The 26,356-nt window shown below is 39.2% G+C and overlaps 1 long non-coding RNA gene across 3 annotated transcripts in view; it reads right to left on the bottom strand.

The window, feature by feature from the left end:
* LOC144341991 (uncharacterized) overlaps positions 1-26,356 on the bottom strand; it is a 99,532-nt gene that overhangs the window by 44,153 nt on the left and 29,023 nt on the right. Inside the window, exons 3-4 of one of the 3 annotated variants that reach the window (XR_014929866.1) lie at positions 20,058-20,143; positions 19,105-19,209 (exon numbers count right to left, since the gene is read on the bottom strand). The exons of 1 other annotated variant lie outside the window; for it this stretch is intronic. This is a non-coding gene — a long non-coding RNA (uncharacterized LOC144341991). The remainder of the gene's footprint in view (positions 1-19,104; positions 19,210-20,057; positions 20,144-26,356) is intronic. One more of the 3 variants, XR_014929865.1, reaches the window with a different exon arrangement.

The raw sequence follows: 26,356 nt of genomic DNA, 5'->3' as shown, positions 1-26,356 counted from the left end.
TGCTTTGTAGCTCAGTGCACGCTTTGTAGTTCAGTGCATGCTTTGTAGCTCAGTGCACACTTTGTAGTTAAGTGCATGCTTTGTAGCTCATTGCACACTTTGTAGTTCAGTGCATGCTTTGTAGCTCAGTGCACTTTGTAGTTCAGTGCATGCTTTGTAGCTCAGTGCACACTTTGTAGTTCAGTGCATGCTTTGTAGCTCAGTGCACACTTTGTAGTTAAGTGCATGCTTTGTAGCTCATTGCACACTTTGTAGTTCAGTGCATGCTTTGTAGCTCAGTGCACACTTTGTAGTTAAGTGCATGCTTTGTAGCTCAGTGAACACTTTGTAGTTCAGTGCATGCTTTGTAGCTCAGTGCACACTTTGTAGTTCAGTGCATGCTTTGTAGTTCAGTGCATGCTTTGTAGCTCAGTGCATGCTTTGTAGTTCAGTGCACACTTTGTAGCTCAGTGCACGCTTTGTCGTTAAGTGCACGCTGTGTAACTCAGTGCACACTGTAGTTCAGTGCATGCTTTATAGCTCAGTGCACGCTTTGTCGTTAAGTGCACGCTGTGTAGCTAAGGGGAAAATATCGTAGCTCAGTGCATGCTTTATTGTTCAGTGCACGCTTTGTAGTTCAGTGCATGCTTTGTAGCTCAGTGCACACTTTGTAGTTCAGTGCATGCTTTGTAGCTCAGTGCATGCTTTGTAGCTCAGTGCACACTTTGTAGTTCAGTGCATGCTTTGTAGCTCAGTGCACGCTTTGTAGTTAAGTGCATGCTTTGTAGCTCAGTGCACACTTTGTAGTTAAGTGCATGCTTTGTAGCTCAGTGCACTTTGTAGTTAAGTGCATGCTTTGTAGCTCAGTGCACACTTTGTAGTTAAGTGCATGCTTTGTAGCTCAGTGCACACTTTGTATTTAAGTGCATGCTTTGTAGTTCAGTGCATGCTTTGTAGTTCAGTGCATGCTTTGTAGCTCAGTGCACACTTTGTAGTTCAGTGCATGCTTTATAGCTCAGTGCACACTTTGTAGTTCAGTGCATGCTTTGTAGCTCAGTGCACACTTTGTAGTTAAGTGCATGCTTTGTAGTTCAGTGCACACTTTGTAGCTCAGTGCACACTTTGTAGTTCAGTGCATGCTTTGTAGCTCAGTGCACGCTTTGTAGTTCAGTGCATGCTTTGTAGCTCAGTGCACACTTTGTAGTTAAGTGCATGCTTTGTAGCTCATTGCACACTTTGTAGTTCAGTGCATGCTTTGTAGCTCAGTGCACACTTTGTAGTTCAGTGCATGCTTTGTAGCTCAGTGCACACTTTGTAGTTCAGTGCATGCTTTGTAGCTCAGTGCACACTTTGTAGTTCAGTGCATGCTTTGTAGCTCAGTGCACACTTTGTAGTTAAGTGCATGCTTTGTAGCTCATTGCACACTTTGTAGTTCAGTGCATGCTTTGTAGCTCAGTGCACACTTTGTAGTTAAGTGCATGCTTTGTAGCTCAGTGAACACTTTGTAGTTCAGTGCATGCTTTGTAGCTCAGTGCACACTTTGTAGTTCAGTGCATGCTTTGTAGTTCAGTGCATGCTTTGTAGCTCAGTGCATGCTTTGTAGTTCAGTGCACACTTTGTAGCTCAGTGCACGCTTTGTCGTTAAGTGCACGCTGTGTAACTCAGTGCACACTTTGTAGTTCAGTGCATGCTTTATAGCTCAGTGCACGCTTTGTCGTTAAGTGCACGCTGTGTAGCTAAGGGGAAAATATCGTAGCTCAGTGCATGCTTTATTGTTCAGTGCACGCTTTGTAGTTCAGTGTATGCTTTGTAGTTCAGTGTATGCTTTGTAGCTTAGTGCACGCTTTGTAGTTCAGTGTATGCTTTGTAGATCAGTGTATGCTTTGTAGCTTAGTGCACACTTTGTAGCTCAGTGCACACTTTGTCGTTAAGTGCACGCTGTGTAGCTCAGTGCACACTTTGTAGTTCAGTGCATGCTTTGTAGCTCAGTGCATGCTTTGTAGCTCAGTGCACGCTTTGTAGTTCAGTGCACACTTTGTAGCTCAGTGCACACTTTGTCGTTAAGTGCATGCTTTGTAGCTCAGTGCACACTTTGTTGTTCAGTGCATGCTTTGTAGCTCAGTGCACACTTTGTAGTTAAGTGCATGCTTTGTAGCTCAGTGCACACTTTGTAGTTCAGTGCATGCTTTGTAGCTCAGTGCACACTTTGTAGTTCAGTGCATGCTTTGTAGCTCAGTGCACACTTTGTAGTTCAGTGCATGCTTTGTAGCTCAGTGCACACTTTGTAGTTCAGTGCATGCTTTGTAGCTCAGTGCACACTTTGTAGTTCAGTGCATGCTTTGTAGCTCAGTGCACACTTTGTAGTTCAGTGCATGCTTTGTAGCTCAGTGCACACTTTGTAGTTCAGTGCATGCTTTGTAGCTCAGTGCACGCTTTGTAGTTAAGTGCATGCTTTGTAGCTCAGTGCACACTTTGTAGTTAAGTGCATGCTTTGTAGCTCAGTGCACACTTTGTAGTTCAGTGCATGCTTTGTAGCTCAGTGCATGCTTTGTAGCTCAGTGCACGCTTTGTAGTTCAGTGCACACTTTGTAGCTCAGTGCACACTTTGTCGTTAAGTGCATGCTTTGTAGCTCAGTGCACACTTTGTAGTTCAGTGCATGCTTTGTAGCTCAGTGCACACTTTGTAGTTAAGTGCATGCTTTGTAGCTCAGTGCACACTTTGTAGTTCAGTGCATGCTTTGTAGCTCAGTGCACACTTTGTAGTTCAGTGCATGCTTTGTAGCTCAGTGCACACTTTGTAGTTCAGTGCATGCTTTGTAGCTCAGTGCACACATTGTAGTTCAGTGCATGCTTTGTAGCTCAGTGCATGCTTTGTAGCTCAGTGCACACTTTGTAGTTCAGTGCATGCTTTGTAGCTCAGTGCACACTTTGTAGTTCAGTGCATGCTTTGTAGCTCAGTGCACGCTTTGTAGTTAAGTGCATGCTTTGTAGCTCAGTGCACACTTTGTAGTTAAGTGCATGCTTTGTAGCTCAGTGCACTTTGTAGTTAAGTGCATGCTTTGTAGCTCAGTGCACACTTTGTAGTTAAGTGCATGCTTTGTAGCTCAGTGCACACTTTGTATTTAAGTGCATGCTTTGTAGTTCAGTGCATGCTTTGTAGTTCAGTGCATGCTTTGTAGCTCAGTGCACACTTTGTAGTTCAGTGCATGCTTTATAGCTCAGTGCACACTTTGTAGTTCAGTGCATGCTTTGTAGCTCAGTGCACACTTTGTAGTTAAGTGCATGCTTTGTAGTTCAGTGCACACTTTGTAGCTCAGTGCACACTTTGTAGTTCAGTGCATGCTTTGTAGCTCAGTGCACGCTTTGTAGTTCAGTGCATGCTTTGTAGCTCAGTGCACACTTTGTAGTTAAGTGCATGCTTTGTAGCTCATTGCACACTTTGTAGTTCAGTGCATGCTTTGTAGCTCAGTGCACTTTGTAGTTCAGTGCATGCTTTGTAGCTCAGTGCACACTTTGTAGTTCAGTGCATGCTTTGTAGCTCAGTGCACACTTTGTAGTTAAGTGCATGCTTTGTAGCTCATTGCACACTTTGTAGTTCAGTGCATGCTTTGTAGCTCAGTGCACACTTTGTAGTTAAGTGCATGCTTTGTAGCTCAGTGAACACTTTGTAGTTCAGTGCATGCTTTGTAGCTCAGTGCACACTTTGTAGTTCAGTGCATGCTTTGTAGTTCAGTGCATGCTTTGTAGCTCAGTGCATGCTTTGTAGTTCAGTGCACACTTTGTAGCTCAGTGCACGCTTTGTCGTTAAGTGCACGCTGTGTAACTCAGTGCACACTGTAGTTCAGTGCATGCTTTATAGCTCAGTGCACGCTTTGTCGTTAAGTGCACGCTGTGTAGCTAAGGGGAAAATATCGTAGCTCAGTGCATGCTTTATTGTTCAGTGCACGCTTTGTAGTTCAGTGCATGCTTTGTAGCTCAGTGCACACTTTGTAGTTCAGTGCATGCTTTGTAGCTCAGTGCATGCTTTGTAGCTCAGTGCACACTTTGTAGTTCAGTGCATGCTTTGTAGCTCAGTGCACGCTTTGTAGTTAAGTGCATGCTTTGTAGCTCAGTGCACACTTTGTAGTTAAGTGCATGCTTTGTAGCTCAGTGCACTTTGTAGTTAAGTGCATGCTTTGTAGCTCAGTGCACACTTTGTAGTTAAGTGCATGCTTTGTAGCTCAGTGCACACTTTGTATTTAAGTGCATGCTTTGTAGTTCAGTGCATGCTTTGTAGTTCAGTGCATGCTTTGTAGCTCAGTGCACACTTTGTAGTTCAGTGCATGCTTTATAGCTCAGTGCACACTTTGTAGTTCAGTGCATGCTTTGTAGCTCAGTGCACACTTTGTAGTTAAGTGCATGCTTTGTAGTTCAGTGCACACTTTGTAGCTCAGTGCACACTTTGTAGTTCAGTGCATGCTTTGTAGCTCAGTGCACGCTTTGTAGTTCAGTGCATGCTTTGTAGCTCAGTGCACACTTTGTAGTTAAGTGCATGCTTTGTAGCTCATTGCACACTTTGTAGTTCAGTGCATGCTTTGTAGCTCAGTGCACACTTTGTAGTTCAGTGCATGCTTTGTAGCTCAGTGCACACTTTGTAGTTCAGTGCATGCTTTGTAGCTCAGTGCACACTTTGTAGTTCAGTGCATGCTTTGTAGCTCAGTGCACACTTTGTAGTTAAGTGCATGCTTTGTAGCTCATTGCACACTTTGTAGTTCAGTGCATGCTTTGTAGCTCAGTGCACACTTTGTAGTTAAGTGCATGCTTTGTAGCTCAGTGAACACTTTGTAGTTCAGTGCATGCTTTGTAGCTCAGTGCACACTTTGTAGTTCAGTGCATGCTTTGTAGTTCAGTGCATGCTTTGTAGCTCAGTGCATGCTTTGTAGTTCAGTGCACACTTTGTAGCTCAGTGCACGCTTTGTCGTTAAGTGCACGCTGTGTAACTCAGTGCACACTTTGTAGTTCAGTGCATGCTTTATAGCTCAGTGCACGCTTTGTCGTTAAGTGCACGCTGTGTAGCTAAGGGGAAAATATCGTAGCTCAGTGCATGCTTTATTGTTCAGTGCACGCTTTGTAGTTCAGTGTATGCTTTGTAGTTCAGTGTATGCTTTGTAGCTTAGTGCACGCTTTGTAGTTCAGTGTATGCTTTGTAGATCAGTGTATGCTTTGTAGCTTAGTGCACACTTTGTAGCTCAGTGCACACTTTGTCGTTAAGTGCACGCTGTGTAGCTCAGTGCACACTTTGTAGTTCAGTGCATGCTTTGTAGCTCAGTGCATGCTTTGTAGCTCAGTGCACGCTTTGTAGTTCAGTGCACACTTTGTAGCTCAGTGCACACTTTGTCGTTAAGTGCATGCTTTGTAGCTCAGTGCACACTTTGTTGTTCAGTGCATGCTTTGTAGCTCAGTGCACACTTTGTAGTTAAGTGCATGCTTTGTAGCTCAGTGCACACTTTGTAGTTCAGTGCATGCTTTGTAGCTCAGTGCACACTTTGTAGTTCAGTGCATGCTTTGTAGCTCAGTGCACACTTTGTAGTTCAGTGCATGCTTTGTAGCTCAGTGCACACTTTGTAGTTCAGTGCATGCTTTGTAGCTCAGTGCACACTTTGTAGTTCAGTGCATGCTTTGTAGCTCAGTGCACACTTTGTAGTTCAGTGCATGCTTTGTAGCTCAGTGCACACTTTGTAGTTCAGTGCATGCTTTGTAGCTCAGTGCACGCTTTGTAGTTAAGTGCATGCTTTGTAGCTCAGTGCACACTTTGTAGTTAAGTGCATGCTTTGTAGCTCAGTGCACTTTGTAGTTAAGTGCATGCTTTGTAGCTCAGTGCACACTTTGTAGTTAAGTGCATGCTTTGTAGCTCAGTGCACACTTTGTATTTAAGTGCATGCTTTGTAGTTCAGTGCATGCTTTGTAGTTCAGTGCATGCTTTGTAGCTCAGTGCACACTTTGTAGTTCAGTGCATGCTTTATAGCTCAGTGCACACTTTGTAGTTCAGTGCATGCTTTGTAGCTCAGTGCACACTTTGTAGTTAAGTGCATGCTTTGTAGTTCAGTGCACACTTTGTAGCTCAGTGCACACTTTGTAGATCAGTGTATGCTTTGTACCTTAGTGCACGCTTTGTAGCCTAGTTCACGCTATGTATTTCAGTGTATGCTTTGTAGCTTAGTGCACGCTTTGTAGTTCAGTGCATGCTTTGTAGCTCAGTGCATGATTTGTAGCTCAGTGCAAGCTTTGTAGTTCAGTGCACACTTCGTACTTTGATGCATGCTTTGTAGTTCAGTGCATGCTTTGGAGCTCAGTGCATGTTTTGTAGCTCAGTGCACGATTTGTAGCTCAGTGCACACATAGTTCAGTGCATACATTATAGTTTAGTGCACGCTTTGTAGCTCAGTGCACGCTTTGTAGTTCAGTGCACACTTTGTAGTTAAGTGCACGTTTTGTAGATCAGTGCACGCTTTGTAGTTAAGTGCATGCTTCGTAATTTGGTGCAAACTTTGTAGTTCAGTGCATGCTTTGTATCTCAGTGCACGCTTTGTAGCTTAGTGCACGCTATGTAGATCAGTGTATGCTTTGTAGCTAAGTGTACGCTTTGTAGTTCAGTGTATGCTTTGTACCATAGTGCACGCTTTGTATTTCAGTATATGCTTAGTAGTTCAGTGCATGCTTTATAGCTTAGTGCACACTTTGTAGTTCAGTGTATGCTTTGTAGCTTAGCGCATGCTTTATAGCTTAGTGCACGCTTTGTAGTTTAGTGTGTGCTTTGTACCTTAGTGCAAGCTTTGTAGCTTAGTGCACACTATGTAGATCAGTGTATGCTTTGTAGCTTAGTGCACACTTTGTAGTTCAGTGTATGCTTTGTAGTTCAGTGTATGCTTTGTAGCTTAGTGCATGCTTTATAGTTCAGTGTATGCTTCGTAGCTTAGCGCATGCTTTGTAGTTCAGTGCATGCTTTGTAGCTTAGTGCACGCTTTGTAGTTCAGTGTATGCTTTATAGTTCAGTGTATGCTTCGTAGCTTAGTGCACGCTTTGTAGTTCAGTGCCCACTTTGTAGTAAAGTGCATGCTTTGTAGCTCAGTGCACAATTTGTAGTTCAGTGCATGCTTTGTAGTTCAGTGCACACTTTGTAGTTCAGTGCAAACTTTGTAGTTCAGTGCATGCTTTGTAGTTCAGTGCACGCTTTGTAGTTCATTGCATGCTTTGTAGCTTAGTGCACGCTTTGTAGTTCTGTGAATGCGTTGTAGTTCAGTGTATGATTTGTAGTTCAGTGTATTCTTCGTAACTTAGTGCACGCTTTGTAGCTCAGTGTATGCTTTGTAGCTCAGTGCACGATTTGTAGTTCAGTGCATGCTTTGTAACTCATTGCACGATTTGTAGTTCAGTGCATGCTCTGTAGCTCAGAACACACATTATAGTTCAGTGCGTACATTATAGTTTAGTGCAAGCTTTGTAGCTCAGTGCACGCTTTGTAGTTCAGTGCACACTTTGTAGTTAAGTGCACGTTTTTTAGATCAGTGCACGCTTTGTAGTTCAGTGCACACTTTGTAGTTCAGTGCACACTTTGTAGTTAAGTACACGTTTTTTAGATCAGTGCACGCTTTGTAGTTAAGTGCATGCTTTGTAACTCATTGCACGATTTGTAGTTCAGTGCATGCTCTGTAGCTCAGTGCACACATTATAGTTCAGTGCATACATTATAGTTTAGTGCAAGCTTTGTAGCTCAGTGCACGCTTTGTAGTTCAGTGCACACTTTGTAGTTAAGTGCACGTTTTTTAGATCAGTGCACGCTTTGTAGTTAAGTGCATGCTTTGTGGATCAGTGCACAATTTGTAGTTCAGTGCATGCTTTGTAGCTCAGCGCACACTTTGTAGTTCAGTGCATGCTTTGTAGCTCAGTGCACGCTTTGTAGTTCAGTGCATGCTTTGTAGCTCAGTGCATGCTTTGTAGCTCATTGCACGATTTGTAGTTCAGTGCATGCTCTGTAGCTCAGTGCACGCTTTGCAGTTCAGTGCATGCTTTGTAGTTCAGCGCATGCTTTGTAGTTCAGTGCACGCTTTGTAGCTCAGTGCATGCTTTGTAGCTCAGTGCATGCTTTGTAGTTCAGTGCACACTTTGTAGCTCAGTGCACGCTTTGTCGTTAAGTACACGCTGTGTAACTCAGTGCACACTTTGTAGTTCAGTGCATGCTTTATAGCTCAGTGCACGCTTTGTCGTTAAGTGCAAGCTGTGTAGCTAAGGGGAAAATATCGTAGCTCAGTGCATGCTTTATTGTTCAGTGCACAATTTGTAGTTCAGTGCATGCTTTGTAGTTCAGTGCACACTTTGTAGTTCCGTGCAAACTTTGTAATTCAGTGCATGCTTTGTAGTTCAGTGCACGCTTTGTAGTTCAGTGCATGCTTTGTAGCTTAATGCACGCTTCGTAGTTCAGTGCACGATTTGTAGTTCAGTGCATGCTTTGTAACTCATTGCACGATTTGTAGTTCAGTGCATGCTCTGTAGCTGAGAACACACATTATAGTTCAGTGCGTACATTATAGTTTAGTGCAAGCTTTGTAGCTCAGTGCACGCTTTGTAGTTCAGTGCACACTTTGTAGTTAAGTGCACATTTTTTAGATCAGTGCACGCTTTGTAGTTCAGTGCACACTTTGTAGTTCAGTGCACTTTGTAGTTAAGTACACGTTTTTTAGATCAGTGCACGCTTTGCAGTTAAGTGCATGCTTTGTAACTCATTGTACGATTTGTAGTTCAGTGCATGCTCTGTAGCTCAGTGCACACATTATAGTTCAGTGCGTACATTATAGTTTAGTGCAAGCTTTGTAGCTCAGTGCACGCTTTGTAGTTCAGTGCACACTTTGTAGTTAAGTGCACGTTTTTTAGATCAGTGCACGCTTTGTAGTTAAGTGCATGCTTTGTAGTTAAGTGCATGCTTTGTAGCTTAGTGCACGCTTTGTAGTTCAGTGTATGCTTCGTAGCTTAGTGCATGCTTTGTAGTTCAGTGCATGCTTTGTAGCTTAGTGCACGCTTTGTAGTTCAGTGTATGCTTTATAGTTCAGTGTATGCTTCGTAGCTTAGTGCACGCTTTGTAGTTCAGTGCACACTTTGTAGTTCAGTGCATGCTTTGTAGCTCAGTGCACAATTTGTAGTTCAGTGCATGCTTTGTAGTTCAGTGCACACTTTGTAGTTCAGTTCAAACTTTGTAGTTCAGTGCATGCTTTGTAGTTCTGTGAATGCGTTGTAGTTCAGTGTATGCTTTGTAGTTCAGTGTATTCTTTCTAACTTAGTGCACGCTTTGTAGCTCAGTGTATGCTTTGTACCTTAGTGCACGCTTCGTAGTTCAGTGCACGCTTTGTAGTTCAGTGCATGCTTTGTAGCTCAGTGCACGATTTGTAGTTCAGTGCATGCTTTGTAACTTATTGCACGATTTGTAGTTCAGTGCATGCTCTGTAGCTCAGAACACACATTATAGTTCAGTGCGTACATTATAGTTTAGTGCAAGCTTTGTAGCTCAGTGCACGCTTTGTAGTTCAGTGCACATTTTGTAGTTAAGTGCACGTTTTTTAGATCAGTGCACGCTTTGTAGTTCAGTGCACACTTTGTAGTTCAGTGCACACTTTGTAGTTAAGTACACGTTTTTTAGATCAGTGCACGCTTTGTAGTTAAGTGTATGCTTTGTAACTCATTGTACGATTTGTAGTTCAGTGCATGCTCTGTAGCTCAGTGCACACATTATAGTTCAGTGCGTACATTATAGTTTAGTGCAAGCTTTGTAGCTCAGTGCACGCTTTGTAGTTCAGTGCACACTTTGTAGTTAAGTGCACGTTTTTTAGATCAGTGCACGCTTTGTAGTTCAGTGCACACTTTGTAGTTAAGTACACGTTTTTTAGATCAGTGCACGCTTTGTAGTTAAGTGTATGCTTTGTAACTCATTGTACGATTTGTAGTTCAGTGCATGCTCTGTATCTCAGTGCACACATTATAGTTCAGTGCGTACATTATAGTTTAGTGCAAGCTTTGTAGCTCAGTGCACGCTTTGTAGTTCAGTGCACACTTTGTAGTTAAGTGCACGTTTTTTAGATCAGTGCACGCTTTGTAGTTAAGTGCATGCTTTGTAGCTTAGTGTACACTTTGTAGCTCAGTGCACACTTTGTAGCTCAGTGCACACTTTGTAGTTAAGTGCACGCTGTGTAGCTCAGTGCACACTTTGTTGTTCAGTGCATGCTTTGTAGTTCAGTGCACGCTTTGTAGTTAAGTGCATGCTTTGTAGCTCAGTGCACACTTTGTCGTTAAGTGCAAGCTGTGTAGCTCAGTGCACACTTTGTAGTTCAGTGCATGCTTTGTAGCTCAGTGCATGCTTTGTAGCTCAGTGCACACTTTGTAGTTCAGTGAATGCTTTGTAGCTTAGTGCACGCTTTGTAGTTCAGTGCATGCTTTGTGGATCAGTGCACACTTTGTAGTTCAGTGCATGCTTTGTAGCTCAGCGCACACTGTAGTTCAGTGCATGCTTTGTAGCTCAGTGCACACTTTGTAGTTCAGTTCATGCTTTGTAGCTCAGTGCACACTTTGTAGTTCAGTGCATGCTTTGTAGCTCAGTGCACGCTTTGTAGCTCATTGCACGATTTGTAGTTCAGTGCATGCATGCTCTGTAGCTCAGTGCACACATTAAAGTTCAGTGCATACATTATAGTTTAGTGCACGCTTTGTAGCTCAGTGCACGCTTTGTAGTTCAGTGCACACTTTGTAGTTAAGTGCATGTTTTGTAGATCAGTGCATGCTTTGTAGTTAAGTGCATGCTTCGTAGTTTGGTGCAAACTTTGTAGTTCAGTGCATGCTTTGAATCTCAGTGCATGCTTTGTAGTTCAGTGCATGCTTTGTCGTTAAGTGCACACTGTGTAGCTCAGTGCACACTTTGTAGTTCAGTGCATGCTTTGTAGTTCAGTGCACGCTTTGCAGTTCAGTGCATGCTTTGTAGTTCAGTGCATGCTTTGTAGCTCAGTGCATGCTTTGTAGTTCAGTGCACACTTTGTAGCTCAGTGCACGCTTTGTCGTTAAGTGCACGCTGTGTAACTCAGTGCACACTTTGTAGTTCAGTGCATGCTTTATAGCTCAGTGCACGCTTTGTCATTAAGTGCACGCTGTGTAGCTAAGGGGAAAATATCGTAGCTCAGTGCATGCTTTATTGTTCAGTGCACGCTTTGTAGTTCAGTGTATGCTTTGTAGTTCAGTGTATGCTTTGTAGCTTAGTGCACGCTTTGTAGTTCAGTGTATGCTTTGTAGATCAGTGTATGCTTTGTAGCTTAGTGCACACTTTGTAGCTCAGTGCACACTTTGTCGTTAAGTGCACGCTGTGTAGCTCAGTGCACACTTTGTAGTTCAGTGCATGCTTTGTAGCTCAGTGCATGCTTTGTAGCTCAGTGCACGCTTTGTAGTTCAGTGCACACTTTGTAGCTCAGTGCACACTTTGTCGTTAAGTGCATGCTTTGTAGCTCAGTGCACACTTTGTAGTTCAGTGCATGCTTTGTAGCTCAGTGCACACTTTGTAGTTAAGTGCATGCTTTGTAGCTCAGTGCACACTTTGTAGTTCAGTGCATGCTTTGTAGCTCAGTGCACACTTTGTAGTTCAGTGCATGCTTTGTAGCTCAGTGCACACTTTGTAGTTCAGTGCATGCTTTGTAGCTCAGTGCACACATTGTAGTTCAGTGCATGCTTTGTAGCTCAGTGCATGCTTTGTAGCTCAGTGCACACTTTGTAGTTCAGTGCATGCTTTGTAGCTCAGTGCACACTTTGTAGTTCAGTGCATGCTTTGTAGCTCAGTGCACGCTTTGTAGTTAAGTGCATGCTTTGTAGCTCAGTGCACACTTTGTAGTTAAGTGCATGCTTTGTAGCTCAGTGCACTTTGTAGTTAAGTGCATGCTTTGTAGCTCAGTGCACACTTTGTAGTTAAGTGCATGCTTTGTAGCTCAGTGCACACTTTGTATTTAAGTGCATGCTTTGTAGTTCAGTGCATGCTTTGTAGTTCAGTGCATGCTTTGTAGCTCAGTGCACACTTTGTAGTTCAGTGCATGCTTTATAGCTCAGTGCACACTTTGTAGTTCAGTGCATGCTTTGTAGCTCAGTGCACACTTTGTAGTTAAGTGCATGCTTTGTAGTTCAGTGCACACTTTGTAGCTCAGTGCACACTTTGTAGTTCAGTGCATGCTTTGTAGCTCAGTGCACGCTTTGTAGTTCAGTGCATGCTTTGTAGCTCAGTGCACACTTTGTAGTTAAGTGCATGCTTTGTAGCTCATTGCACACTTTGTAGTTCAGTGCATGCTTTGTAGCTCAGTGCACACTTTGTAGTTCAGTGCATGCTTTGTAGCTCAGTGCACACTTTGTAGTTCAGTGCATGCTTTGTAGCTCAGTGCACACTTTGTAGTTAAGTGCATGCTTTGTAGCTCATTGCACACTTTGTAGTTCAGTGCATGCTTTGTAGCTCAGTGCACACTTTGTAGTTAAGTGCATGCTTTGTAGCTCAGTGAACACTTTGTAGTTCAGTGCATGCTTTGTAGCTCAGTGCACACTTTGTAGTTCAGTGCATGCTTTGTAGTTCAGTGCATGCTTTGTAGCTCAGTGCATGCTTTGTAGTTCAGTGCACACTTTGTAGCTCAGTGCACGCTTTGTCGTTAAGTGCACGCTGTGTAGCTAAGGGGAAAATATCGTAGCTCAGTGCATGCTTTATTGTTCAGTGCACGCTTTGTAGTTCAGTGCATGCTTTGTAGCTCAGTGCACACTTTGTAGTTCAGTGCATGCTTTGTAGCTCAGTACATGCTTTGTAGCTCAGTGCACACTTTGTAGTTAAGTGCATGCTTTGTAGCTCAGTGCACGCTTTGTAGTTAAGTGCATGCTTTGTAGCTCAGTGCACACTTTGTAGTTAAGTGCATGCTTTGTAGCTCAGTGCACTTTGTAGTTAAGTGCATGCTTTGTAGCTCAGTGCACACTTTGTAGTTAAGTGCATGCTTTGTAGCTCAGTGCACACTTTGTATTTAAGTGCATGCTTTGTAGTTCAGTGCATGCTTTGTAGTTCAGTGCATGCTTTGTAGCTCAGTGCACACTTTGTAGTTCAGTGCATGCTTTATAGCTCAGTGCACACTTTGTAGTTCAGTGCATGCTTTGTAGCTCAGTGCACACTTTGTAGTTAAGTGCATGCTTTGTAGTTCAGTGCACACTTTGTAGCTCAGTGCACACTTTGTAGTTCAGTGCATGCTTTGTAGCTCAGTGCACGCTTTGTAGTTCAGTGCATGCTTTGTAGCTCAGTGCACACTTTGTAGTTAAGTGCATGCTTTGTAGCTCATTGCACACTTTGTAGTTCAGTGCATGCTTTGTAGCTCAGTGCACACTTTGTAGTTCAGTGCATGCTTTGTAGCTCAGTGCACACTTTGTAGTTCAGTGCATGCTTTGTAGCTCAGTGCACACTTTGTAGTTCAGTGCATGCTTTGTAGCTCAGTGCACACTTTGTAGTTAAGTGCATGCTTTGTAGCTCATTGCACACTTTGTAGTTCAGTGCATGCTTTGTAGCTCAGTGCACACTTTGTAGTTAAGTGCATGCTTTGTAGCTCAGTGAACACTTTGTAGTTCAGTGCATGCTTTGTAGCTCAGTGCACACTTTGTAGTTCAGTGCATGCTTTGTAGTTCAGTGCATGCTTTGTAGCTCAGTGCATGCTTTGTAGTTCAGTGCACACTTTGTAGCTCAGTGCACGCTTTGTCGTTAAGTGCACGCTGTGTAACTCAGTGCACACTTTGTAGTTCAGTGCATGCTTTATAGCTCAGTGCACGCTTTGTCGTTAAGTGCACGCTGTGTAGCTAAGGGGAAAATATCGTAGCTCAGTGCATGCTTTATTGTTCAGTGCACGCTTTGTAGTTCAGTGTATGCTTTGTAGTTCAGTGTATGCTTTGTAGCTTAGTGCACGCTTTGTAGTTCAGTGTATGCTTTGTAGATCAGTGTATGCTTTGTAGCTTAGTGCACACTTTGTAGCTCAGTGCACACTTTGTCGTTAAGTGCACGCTGTGTAGCTCAGTGCACACTTTGTAGTTCAGTGCATGCTTTGTAGCTCAGTGCATGCTTTGTAGCTCAGTGCACGCTTTGTAGTTCAGTGCACACTTTGTAGCTCAGTGCACACTTTGTCGTTAAGTGCATGCTTTGTAGCTCAGTGCACACTTTGTTGTTCAGTGCATGCTTTGTAGCTCAGTGCACACTTTGTAGTTAAGTGCATGCTTTGTAGCTCAGTGCACACTTTGTAGTTCAGTGCATGCTTTGTAGCTCAGTGCACACTTTGTAGTTCAGTGCATGCTTTGTAGCTCAGTGCACACTTTGTAGTTCAGTGCATGCTTTGTAGCTCAGTGCACACTTTGTAGTTCAGTGCATGCTTTGTAGCTCAGTGCACACTTTGTAGTTCAGTGCATGCTTTGTAGCTCAGTGCACACTTTGTAGTTCAGTGCATGCTTTGTAGCTCAGTGCACACTTTGTAGTTCAGTGCATGCTTTGTAGCTCAGTGCACGCTTTGTAGTTAAGTGCATGCTTTGTAGCTCAGTGCACACTTTGTAGTTAAGTGCATGCTTTGTAGCTCAGTGCACTTTGTAGTTAAGTGCATGCTTTGTAGCTCAGTGCACACTTTGTAGTTAAGTGCATGCTTTGTAGCTCAGTGCACACTTTGTATTTAAGTGCATGCTTTGTAGTTCAGTGCATGCTTTGTAGTTCAGTGCATGCTTTGTAGCTCAGTGCACACTTTGTAGTTCAGTGCATGCTTTATAGCTCAGTGCACACTTTGTAGTTCAGTGCATGCTTTGTAGCTCAGTGCACACTTTGTAGTTAAGTGCATGCTTTGTAGTTCAGTGCACACTTTGTAGCTCAGTGCACACTTTGTAGTTCAGTGCATGCTTTGTAGCTCAGTGCACGCTTTGTAGTTCAGTGCATGCTTTGTAGCTCAGTGCACACTTTGTAGTTAAGTGCATGCTTTGTAGCTCATTGCACACTTTGTAGTTCAGTGCATGCTTTGTAGCTCAGTGCACACTTTGTAGTTCAGTGCATGCTTTGTAGCTCAGTGCACACTTTGTAGTTCAGTGCATGCTTTGTAGCTCAGTGCACACTTTGTAGTTAAGTGCATGCTTTGTAGCTCAGTGCACACTTTGTAGTTCAGTGCATGCTTTGTAGCTCAGTGCACACTTTGTAGTTCAGTGCATGCTTTGTAGCTCAGTGCACACTTTGTAGTTAAGTGCATGCTTTGTAGCTCAGTGCACACTTTGTAGTTCAGTGCATGCTTTGTAGCTCAGTACACACTTTGTAGTTCAGTGCATGCTTTGTAGCTCAGTGCACGCTTTGTAGTTAAGTGCATGCTTTGTAGCTCAGTGCACACTTTGTAGTTAAGTGCATGCTTTGTAGCTCAGCGCACACTTTGTAGTTAAGTGCATGCTTTGTAGCTCAGTGCACACTTTGTAGTTAAGTGCATGCTTTGTAGCTCAGTGCACACTTTGTAGTTCAGTGCATGCTTTGTAGCTCAGTGCACACTTTGTAGTTAAGTGCATGCTTTGTAGTGAATTATTCAAAAGTGGCAACTATTCATATCATTTCTCTACTCTGTATGCATGATGAAGTATAATTAGATCATTGTCAATACTTCTACAAGCTGTAAAATGTGATTATACATGTATGTTTTTTCATGAAACAAGCACCCTTAGAATGACTTAGTGCCAACACAGACAACCACTATGTGACTGACTTAGTGCCAGCACAGACAAGCACAGTTAGAATGACTTAGTGCCAACACAGACAACCACCCTTCAGGAACTGCCAGTACATCTTTGTAGCTGTGTTGACCAGGAATTGAAACCATTCAGATATTAACAGACACTGTCAAGTTCAGAGTCAATCAACAGAAAATCATCACTGTGATCACTTTTTGCTGTAAGTTCCTGGATACTCTATGCAAATTGTTATTTATTATTCTGATTCAACATTTATTAGCTTTATAATATTTTGTATGCATAACTAGTAGCTTCACGATGAGTGGTTTTTGCAGTAAGTGGATTTTGTAGCGAGTAGCTTTCACAGGGAGTAGGGCATTGTTGCAGTAACTGACTTTCATAGTCTTCGCGAATTAAAGACTTATGTGTCTTTAACAACTGGTGCTATTCTAGGAATACCATCTTTAGGTGCTATTAATTTGCCCTTTATGATTTGTGCCATTGCTCTGGCAGGAATCCCTAAATAAGACCCATGCTCTGATAATTCTCCTAGTTTCTTAGACTAAGAAACATTTGACATTTTATAGAATGGGCTTTGCATCATATATTCTTTTTATACTTCTTAGTGACACACTGTAAGTAATCTTATTGGTGTTGCAGAAGGATAGTTGAATATTGTTTATTTAAATTAATAATCCCCAGAACAATTTTTCCAATATAGATAAGAAATTATAGTACTAAACAAATGTATATCTCATTCTCAGCAATAAAATAAAGATCTGTATAGATATATTTTGAATATTATTAAATGTATTGCAATACAACTAATTAAAATTAAAAGAAATTGCAATATAAAATATTCTATCAGTGATACTTCTTGAAGGTATATTTTGTGGTCAGTGTTATTTACAATTTTATAAACTGGCTTGGCAATTCCCACCACCAATTAGATATAATGTGTACATATTTTAATAAATACAGGTACATGTACACTAACAAAAAAGAAATATTAATTAGAGAATTTATTATATAACCTTGACAAAAGAAATCAATATATTTCCTTGCCATAATGATGCATTTTTCCCTATTTGTGTAACTTCATGTGAAAATCCTAATAAATTAAATAATAATAATAATAATTAAAGTTCACAACTGACGATTTAGCATATTAGAGATTGTCAACTTGTCCATGTTGGCTGCAGGATTTTGTAAAAAAAAATATTGACAATGCTGATTTGATTATATTGTGTACTTCATAGTTTCTAGTACTGTATTCTCATAATACATAAGATTATTTTTAAGTTTAATATTGTAATGTAAATTTTGTTCATTAATGGGATACTGCATGATGGCACTATTTTCAGGGCCTACCTGTGATTCATGTTATGCATATCAAAATCTTTTATTGAAACAGAACATGTTCTATATTCACCAAAAAACAAAGTTGCCATGTTTCTAGGCATACAATGAACTCAAACAAAATCAAAGAAAGTTTAGAAAGAACTCCCATGTGCTGAGAGTATTGGAGACACATTAAATATAATTTGAAATTACTTAGCTGAAAACTAATTATGCAAATCAGAAAATTAACATGAACAGATTTGATTGTAAAACTAATTAGGTCTGCGCAATGTAACAAAAACTCATTGTACCAAGTTTAATTGAAATGTGATTAGAACCAAAAAATTATGAATTATTATGCTAATTAGGGAAATAATATGAACAGAGTTTTACCCCAAACTAATTAGGTTTGTACATTGTCCTAGAGCATCTTTGTACTAAGTTTCATTAAAATGGAAATTAGTACTTTAGATATCAGTGTGAAAGCTTAAAATTGGTTAATTATGCAAATTGGGTAATTAATATGTACAGATTTTAACCCACAATTATCCAGGTCTGTCTATTGTCCTACAGCATCCATGTATAAAAATTCATTGATATGTGATGATTATTACCTGAGATATCAGTGTGAAAGTTGGAAATTGGTTAATTACGCAAATTAGGTAATTAATATGCACAAATATTTACCAAAAACTAATTGGGTCTCTGCATAATTCTAGATTCATTGAAATGTGATGATTAGTACTTTAGATATCAGTAGAAAAGCTGAAAATTAATTATGCAAATTAGGTAATTAATATGCACAATTATTTACCCTGAAACTAATCAGGTCTCTGCATAGTCCTAAAGGATCTATGTACCAAGTTTCATTGAAATGCGATGATTAGTACTTGAGATACCTGTGGAAAAGCTGAAAATTAACTAATTATGCAAATTAGGTGATTAATATGCACAAATATTTATCCAAAACAATCAATCTCTGCATAGTCCTTGAGAATGTAAGTACCAAGTTTCATTGAAATGTAATGCTCACTACTTATATCAAAAGCTGAAAATTAATTAATTATGTAAATTAGGTAATTATATGTACTGATATTACCATAAAAATTATCAGGTCTGTGAAGTGTCATATGACATCTATGTACCAAGTTTCATTGAAATGTGATGATTAGTACTTGAGATATCAGTGGAAAAACCGAAAATTGACTAATCATTATGCAAATTAGGTAATTAGTATCCACGGATTATTACCAAAAACTAATCAAAACCTAGCATTAGTTCAGAGCATCTATGTACCAAGTTTCATCAAAATCCAATGAGTGGTTGTTTAGATATCAGTGGAACAGTCATGGAACCACTAAAAAATAGCTAATTATCATGCAAATTAATTAATTAATATGCACGGATTTTTACCAAAAAACTAATCAAATCTGCGCATATGTTCAGAGCATCTATGTACCAAGTTTCATCAAAATCCAATGAGTGGTTCTTTAGATATCAGTGGAAAAGTCATAGAACAGCTAAAAATTAGCTAATTATCATTCAAATTAGGTAATTAACGAGCATGGAATTTTACCAAAACCTAATCAAATCTGCGCATTGGCCCAGAGCATCTATGCACCAAGTTTCATCAAAAACAGATGTATGGTTCTTGAGATAGCAGTGAAACAGTCGGACACACATACACACTGACACACATACACACACACACACACACACACACACACACACACACACACACACACACACACACACACACACACACACACACACACACACACACACACATACATACAGACACACTAACTGCAAAGACTCCCATTTTGTGCTTCGCACATGGGAGTCAAAAAAGAAACAGTCCAATGCAAATGACCTGCGTCCTTGAAAATTGATTCAAGGGGCAGCAGTGAAGACCACTTTTTAGTGAAGAAGCAGTGAAGACCACTTTTTTTTCCTTCATAATTGAAGGAAAATAAACATGTGAAGCATAAAAACTGCTTCAAGTTGTAGCATAAAGTAGAGAAATAAACCATTGTTTACCTTTGAGAGGAACGACAATTACTCGCTTTTGAGGATATCATCTATTCATTTTTACGCAATCTGGGAAGTCCAAATTACTACTAAACGAAGTTCAGGACGACAAGGCTGAAATATCCAAGAACCAACACATGCCAAAAATTATATCTCAAAAGTAAATATTTGTGGTATATTTTATGTCTAACTGGATCAGTGAGAATTTGTTACTACTCTAAATATCCAAACATATTTTAGTATAAGGTTGTAATCTTAGATCCTACAATTGCATGGTCTATGGTGTAATGAACAATATAGATTATGAATTTCTGAATAATATGGATATGGAATAATACACTCACAAATTGCCATGAATCCAACATACTTTGTGGTGATGTGAGCAAAACAAACAAGTTTCCCAAAGGTACACAAAAGATATATGAGTGTGTATAAACTTTAGTTACAAAAAATTATGGGTTTTATAGATGAACTTAAATTCACTGTTTAACATATCACCTGCCAACACTTTCAGCAGGCAATGGGTGTTGAACACAATTTACATGTATTGCAAATGTCTAAGTCAAAACTCTAAACAGAATGTGTCTGCAATGATAATAAACATATGCCCAATAATTGCAATTGCATTTATATTTCGCAAGTGTAGTTGTAGCAACCAAGTGGCCAATTAAAAGGTCATTGACAGGTCACTCGTAAGGTTGTCTAAAGGTCAGAGTCACCATGATGGCGCCCTTATTGAACTTTAATTCTGCATGCAGTTTCAATTCACTATGAGGTGACGTTGGTTAAATTGTCTTTTAAGCAAACATTTTGTTTGCATTACTGCATAGAGTCAGTATGTTAATTTATAAGGCTAACTTTCACTCTAGATTGCAATCTCTTGGACCCTGAAGATATGCTCAAGTACTTTTGCTACATATAGTGCCAGTAATTGGACATGGAAAGAAATTGTAATATCTTACCTCCAGGGCACATATTATCTCAGCTCAATTGGATTCCAGTAACTATGCTATAGAGTCCATTATGTATTCTCAGAAAATAAAACAGACTGTGATAGAAACAGATCATAACTTATCTTATTATTTCATTTTATTGCTGAATATTGCAACTCATGAGTTTAGTAAAATTCTTTGGCTGAAACACAAAATCCTATCATGGTTTGATAGCTCTTTGTGCCTGGTTAAAACCAGGTTCAATGATTATTGGTTATTTTAAGAAAACTGCTTAATTAATTAGTCACTTTTGCAACTGAGATGAAATAGAATTAAGTAAGAACAGTATTCAACTTTAAATCTTACTTGCTCTTCATTGTACAAAAACAATTATCATACTAAAATTCAAATTGTTTTTATAAAGCCATTTGGTCTTTGTAGTGTTTATAATGTTGAATTCTTTTTAAATCAATTTTTATATTTCATGTACTTTTATTATTTACTTTATTAATCTGAAAACCTAAAAGGAAATGTTAACTCTTTCTTTACGGTATTAATAAAGCATTATTCTATTCTATTCTATTCTAATGGACCCTCTACAAAAAAAAACAAGATCAGAAGTTCCTTTCAATCTGAATATTGGATTTTATGTCATGTTACACATTCCCAAATTTGATATGATGTGGCTATGTATATTACATCTGGTCCAGTGATTTTATGCCACAATTTTGACACTATATACCAGCACCATGTAGCCTTTAATTCTCCCATGCAGCACATTGCCAAATTGAACATCATAACTGAAAACATACAAAGGCACCACACCTCAAGTTGGTGCAGTACAGAAGTACATGACGCGGTCATTATATGGTTGAAAAGGTTTATTTATAGTAATAGTTCAGAGTTGAATACACTGCATCATTTACTAGAGAATGGCCGAAAGATAGATGGCTCACAGACAGTGTTTTAAACCCAAACTGGTCCATACACTTCTGGTGCCTTGAATTAGCAGTATACATCAAATCTATGTAAGCTTGTGTAATAAGTCACTTACCACTAATCTGATGGGGAGACCAAAGCCACTGTACCCAGTGTAATGAGTTTCTTACCACAGACCTGAATGTTGGCCAAAGCCACAGTACCTAGAGTAATAAGTCTCTTACCACTGACCTGATGGGGAGGCTAAGGCTACTGTACCCAATGTAATAAGTCTCTTACCACTGACCTGATAGGGAGGCTAAGGCTACTGTACCCAGTGTAATAAGTCTCTTACCACAGACCTAATGAGTAGGCAAAAGCCACTGTACCTAGTGTAATAAGTCTCTTAACCACAGACCTGAAGGTTGACCAAAGCCACTGTACCCAGAGTAATAATTCTCTTACCACAGACCTAATGGGGAGGCTGAAACTACTGTACCCAGGGTAATAAGTCACTTACCACTAACCTGATGAGTAGGCAAAAGCCACTGTACCTAGTGTATTAAGTAAATGTTTACTACCTTATACTAAAATATGAAGTTACACAGATATGTCTCATAGCATGGAAAAATAATGCTTTCCGTTGTCCAGGTTATATGATAAATATTTTGAGTATGTACGTATTAAAATATACAATCATAGTACACATGCAAAGTAAACAAAATTAAGTAAATTTGTATTGATGGTGGGAATTTCAAAGCCAGTTTATCAAATATTTTCGTGAATAACACTTAACGCGAATGGCGTTTTCTCATTAGTAGTATCATTTACGCATATAATTACATCTCAATTACATCTCATATTCTTTGTATCATTCTAATTATGCATGGTATTCCCAGATTAACACAGGTTGTTAATGACACATACAACATTAGATTCTCAACTCTGATGAAAAGACAAGTTTTTGCCAATCATCGCGAAAGCCACTAATCGCAAAGCTACTAGTTTAATTATAACATACACGTGTTAAAATAATACATGGAACATCTGCAAACAATTGAATTAATATGTACTCTAATTTCATTGACCCGGGTCCAAAATCTTAGACTACACAAGTGCAACCAAACTACGTCTCATACATGCTCAAGAAACTGCATTCATAAATCTGAGTAAACCTTGATGTACCTTTAAAAAGCCATTGAAAATGACACAGTCCCCGTTAAATTTTTGAAAGTTCTCTTTGTGCTTGCCATATTAAAGTGTAGGGCTTGTCGCAAGCGTGTCCAAAGTGAGTCCAAAGTGGCGTATACAACATATTGTTTATTTACATAAAATTCAAACACATGTTGCGTGACGACCTCTCCAGTTTATGACAGAGCAAAGAAAAACATAGATCACAAGTGAAAGCATGTCCAAGTTATCACGTTTTAAACAAACAAGATGGCCGACTGCTGGCCATATTTGATCAAACTGCAAATTGAATTGACATGTACATGTATCCATTTATGACATGCTAAATATCAATGAAAATGATACATAGGTGACAGGGATATAGTAATATGGCCAAAAATAGAAACAGCCGTTATTCTGCCATCTTTGATCTGATTATGGAACATAATGACGTGTATGAAGTATGTGCGAAATACGAATGAAAATGTTACATAAATCTTGGAAATATAGTAGTAAGGCCAAAAAGTCAGATGGCTGTCAATCGGCCATCCTTGATTCGATTTTGAAACAAATTGTCATGAACATGTATCCTAAGATGTATAAAGTATGTGCCAAATTTGAAATAGGACATTTTCAAAAAACAAGATGGCTGCCAGTTGGCCATTTCTAATCGAATCCCTAAACCACTGCATGTGCATATGTCCCACATAAAGAATTAATGAAACCGGTCCTACGGATTCTGAAATATGACTCCAGACGGACGCACTGACGAACGCACACAGGGACAAACGGAGACAGAATTATAAGTCCCCGTTTTCAGACTTCGTCCGAACGGGGACTAATAACAACTTGCCTTCTTTGTTAATTAAGGTCTTTGTGTATTACCAGGACCTAGGTTTGTTTCATTATTACCACTATAATTCCCATCAAAATTTTCCACTGAGATTGGTAATGGTACGACCTGTCTGTCACTGATTCAGATCAAGGTCATGACATCACTAACAAGAGTTGGCAGAGCCATCTCGATGCTGGGAAAATAATAGTATTTAAAGGTGTGTTTTGGAGCAATGGATTGGCGAACAGGCAGAAAAGCAATTTCAAAAACTTTGACTCTGTTTTAATGAAAACTTGAAGTATACATGAGGGTACGTATTATTATTTATTTATTTTGGAAACTCAATTTTTAACTGAAGGAATTAAACTAAATTAAACAAGTGGCGTATACAACAGATTGTTTATTTACATCAAAACACGTGTTTCGTGTCATAGTAATATGGCCAAAATAAAAACAGCCGTTATTCGGCCATCTTTGATCTGATTATGATATGATGTATGTGCCAAATACGAATGAAAATGGTATATAAATTGTGGAAATATAGTAATAAGGCCAAAAAGTCAGATGGCTGTCAATCGGCCATCCTTGACCAGATTTTGAAACAAATTGTCATGGACAATATGCATCCTAACATGTATAAAGTACATGTATGTGCCAAATTTGAATGAAAACTGACAGAGCACGTCCAAGATACCGCATAAAAAAACAAAAACAAGATGCCTGGCAGTCGACCATCTTTGATCAAATTGCGAAATAAATCGTCATGGACATGTATCCTAACATGTATAATCTATGTACCAAGTTTGAATGACAACTGACAAAGCATGTCCAAAACACAACATTTTCAAAAAACAAGATGGCTGCCAGTCGGCCATTTTGAATCGAATCGCTAAACCACTGCATGTGCATATGTCCCACATAAGGTACTAGGCACATGCAAAGAATGAACAGAATCGGTCCAAGGGATTCTGAGATATGACTCCGGACGGACACACAGGCGCACAGACGCACGGAGACCGAATTATAAGTCCCCATTTTCGGACTTCGTCCGAACGGGGACTAATAATCATGTTAGAAATGACTACTGTTCAACTCCGGACGTTTAATTGTACTTAGCGTATGTTACTATGACAATCAACCAATTTGAGAAAAACAGTCGACAATGACTAAATGCATGGTCACAGCCAAATCGCTGTTTAATTGAAATAAAAAAATCAAAGAAAACAGAGAACTCTAAGACAGGAAGAGAAACACGAGCGATGTATTCAAACAACAGGCATTACGGCAGCCAAGTTTGTTTCACCTTGATCAATGCAGTAATACCCACGATGCACTATTCCCATAAGGGTGGGTATGTGGAAGTTCATAGCCAAGCGTACTGCGGTCAAGAACAAGGTAAAAAATTACATGACAAGACCATCTCGATTTGCCATCGATTTCTGGGTTCGAGTGCATTTCATACAAGAAGATCGATACGAACTACACCGCCGAGCATTACAATCTAAGCTAATTATTTATTCTGAGCATGCAGTAGGGAGAGGTAATTTTGGATGAAAATCTTGAAAAAGACCCACTTAGGATTTTCAGATCTGGAAAAAAAAATTATGTGCATACTCGGCAGAGACTTGTTCATCGATATCTGCTGCAGAATGTTGGAGACGGAAAACAGAAAATGAAAAATGAACACTGACAAAACCTGTTTTAGAAAGTTTCTTCTTTCAGGCTGTGCCTGAATGGGGACAAAAAACATGAAACATGGTCTTGAAGGCAAATAGTATGTGTGTACAGTCATCACTTACACATACCGTAAATGTATTTTACTCATAGCACTAGTAGCTTTGCAGTAAGTGGCTTTCGCGGTAAGTGGGTTCGTATTGGGTGGGTCTCGCGGGGAGTAGAGCTTTGTCACAGTAACGGGTCCTTTCATTGTTGTTGAGAATTAAAGTTTTATGTTTCTTTAACAACTTGCGCTACTCTGGGAATACCATCCTTAGAAGCTATTAATTTACCCTCATGATTTGTGCAGTTGCTCTGGCCGGAGTTCCAAAATAAGACCTATGCTCTGATAATGCCCATAGTTTCAAAGACCGAGAAACATTATCATTATGATCTTATTGGTGTTGCAAAGGATAGTTTAATATTGTTTATTAAAATTAATAATCCCCATAATCATTTTCCAATATAGATAAATTATAGTATGTAACAAAGATATAACTCAGTATCAACAATGAAATAAAGAAATGTATATATTTACATTGTTACTAATGCATTGCAATTCAACTAATTAAAATTGAAAGAAATTGCAATATAAAATATTCCGTCAGTAACACTTATCAAGGGCGTATTTCACGGTCAGTGTTATTTAAGAAAATATTTGTTTATAATTTTATAAATTGGCTTGGCAATTCCCACCCAAATTAGATATCAAAGAAAGCTTAGAAAGAACTCGCATGTGCTGAGAGTATTGGAGACACATTAAAATTAATTCAAAATTTGCTTTTCAAACGAGAAGCTTGGCAACTAATTTTTGTCTGCTATTTGAGATGCATAACAGAAAAAAAATGTGATTCATCGTATCAAAATTTATAATTTATACAGAAAATACAATTGATTTTTCATCCATTGTTTTTAGTCTAATTTATTCCGGAGCACCTCTGCGATGAATTCAATTTAAATCTGATTATTTTAGATGAGCTAATAATAGATAATCAATATGCAAGTTTATCAACATTAAACTAATCATGTCTGTGGATTACCTCAATGAACAAAATGAATTATTATACTAATTAAGCAATTATTATGCGTAGATTTAGGTCTGTATATTGTTTTAGGGTGCACATGTACAAAGTTTCATTATAATGTGATGATTAATTCTAACTAAATTAGTGGAAAGCTAAAAAGTAATTAGTATAATTAGTACAAAATTTGCTAATTATGTAAATTAGGTAATATATATGCGCTGACTTTAATCCAAAACTAATCAGGTCTGTGCATTTTCCTAGAAAATCTATGTACCAAGATTCATTGAAATGGGATAATTAGTATTTGCAATATCAGTGTAAAAGCCAAAAAATAACTAATTATGCAAATTTGTTGATTAATAAGCACACATTTTTACTTAAAATTAATCAGGTCTTTGGAGTGTTCTAGAACATCTATGTACCAAGTTTAATTGAAAAGTAATGAAGTAATAGTGCTTGAAATATTAAAAGCTAAAAATTTATTAATTATGCAAATTAGGTAATTAATATTTCACTTGTATGTCTGTGCACAATGCATCTATGTATCTATGTAGGTATGCAAAGACTCCCATTGTGAGCTTCACACACGGGAGTCCATAATGTGTACATATTTTAATGAATAAAATTAAAGATACACTAACAAAAATGCAATATTTTAATATTTC

Source organism: Saccoglossus kowalevskii, chromosome 6, assembly GCF_978046115.1.
Source record: "Saccoglossus kowalevskii chromosome 6, keSacKowa6.1, whole genome shotgun sequence".
Taxonomy (NCBI): domain Eukaryota; kingdom Metazoa; phylum Hemichordata; class Enteropneusta; family Harrimaniidae; genus Saccoglossus; species Saccoglossus kowalevskii.
The sequence above is the reverse complement of the archived record's forward strand: the minus strand, read 5'-3'. Positions and strand labels throughout refer to the sequence as shown.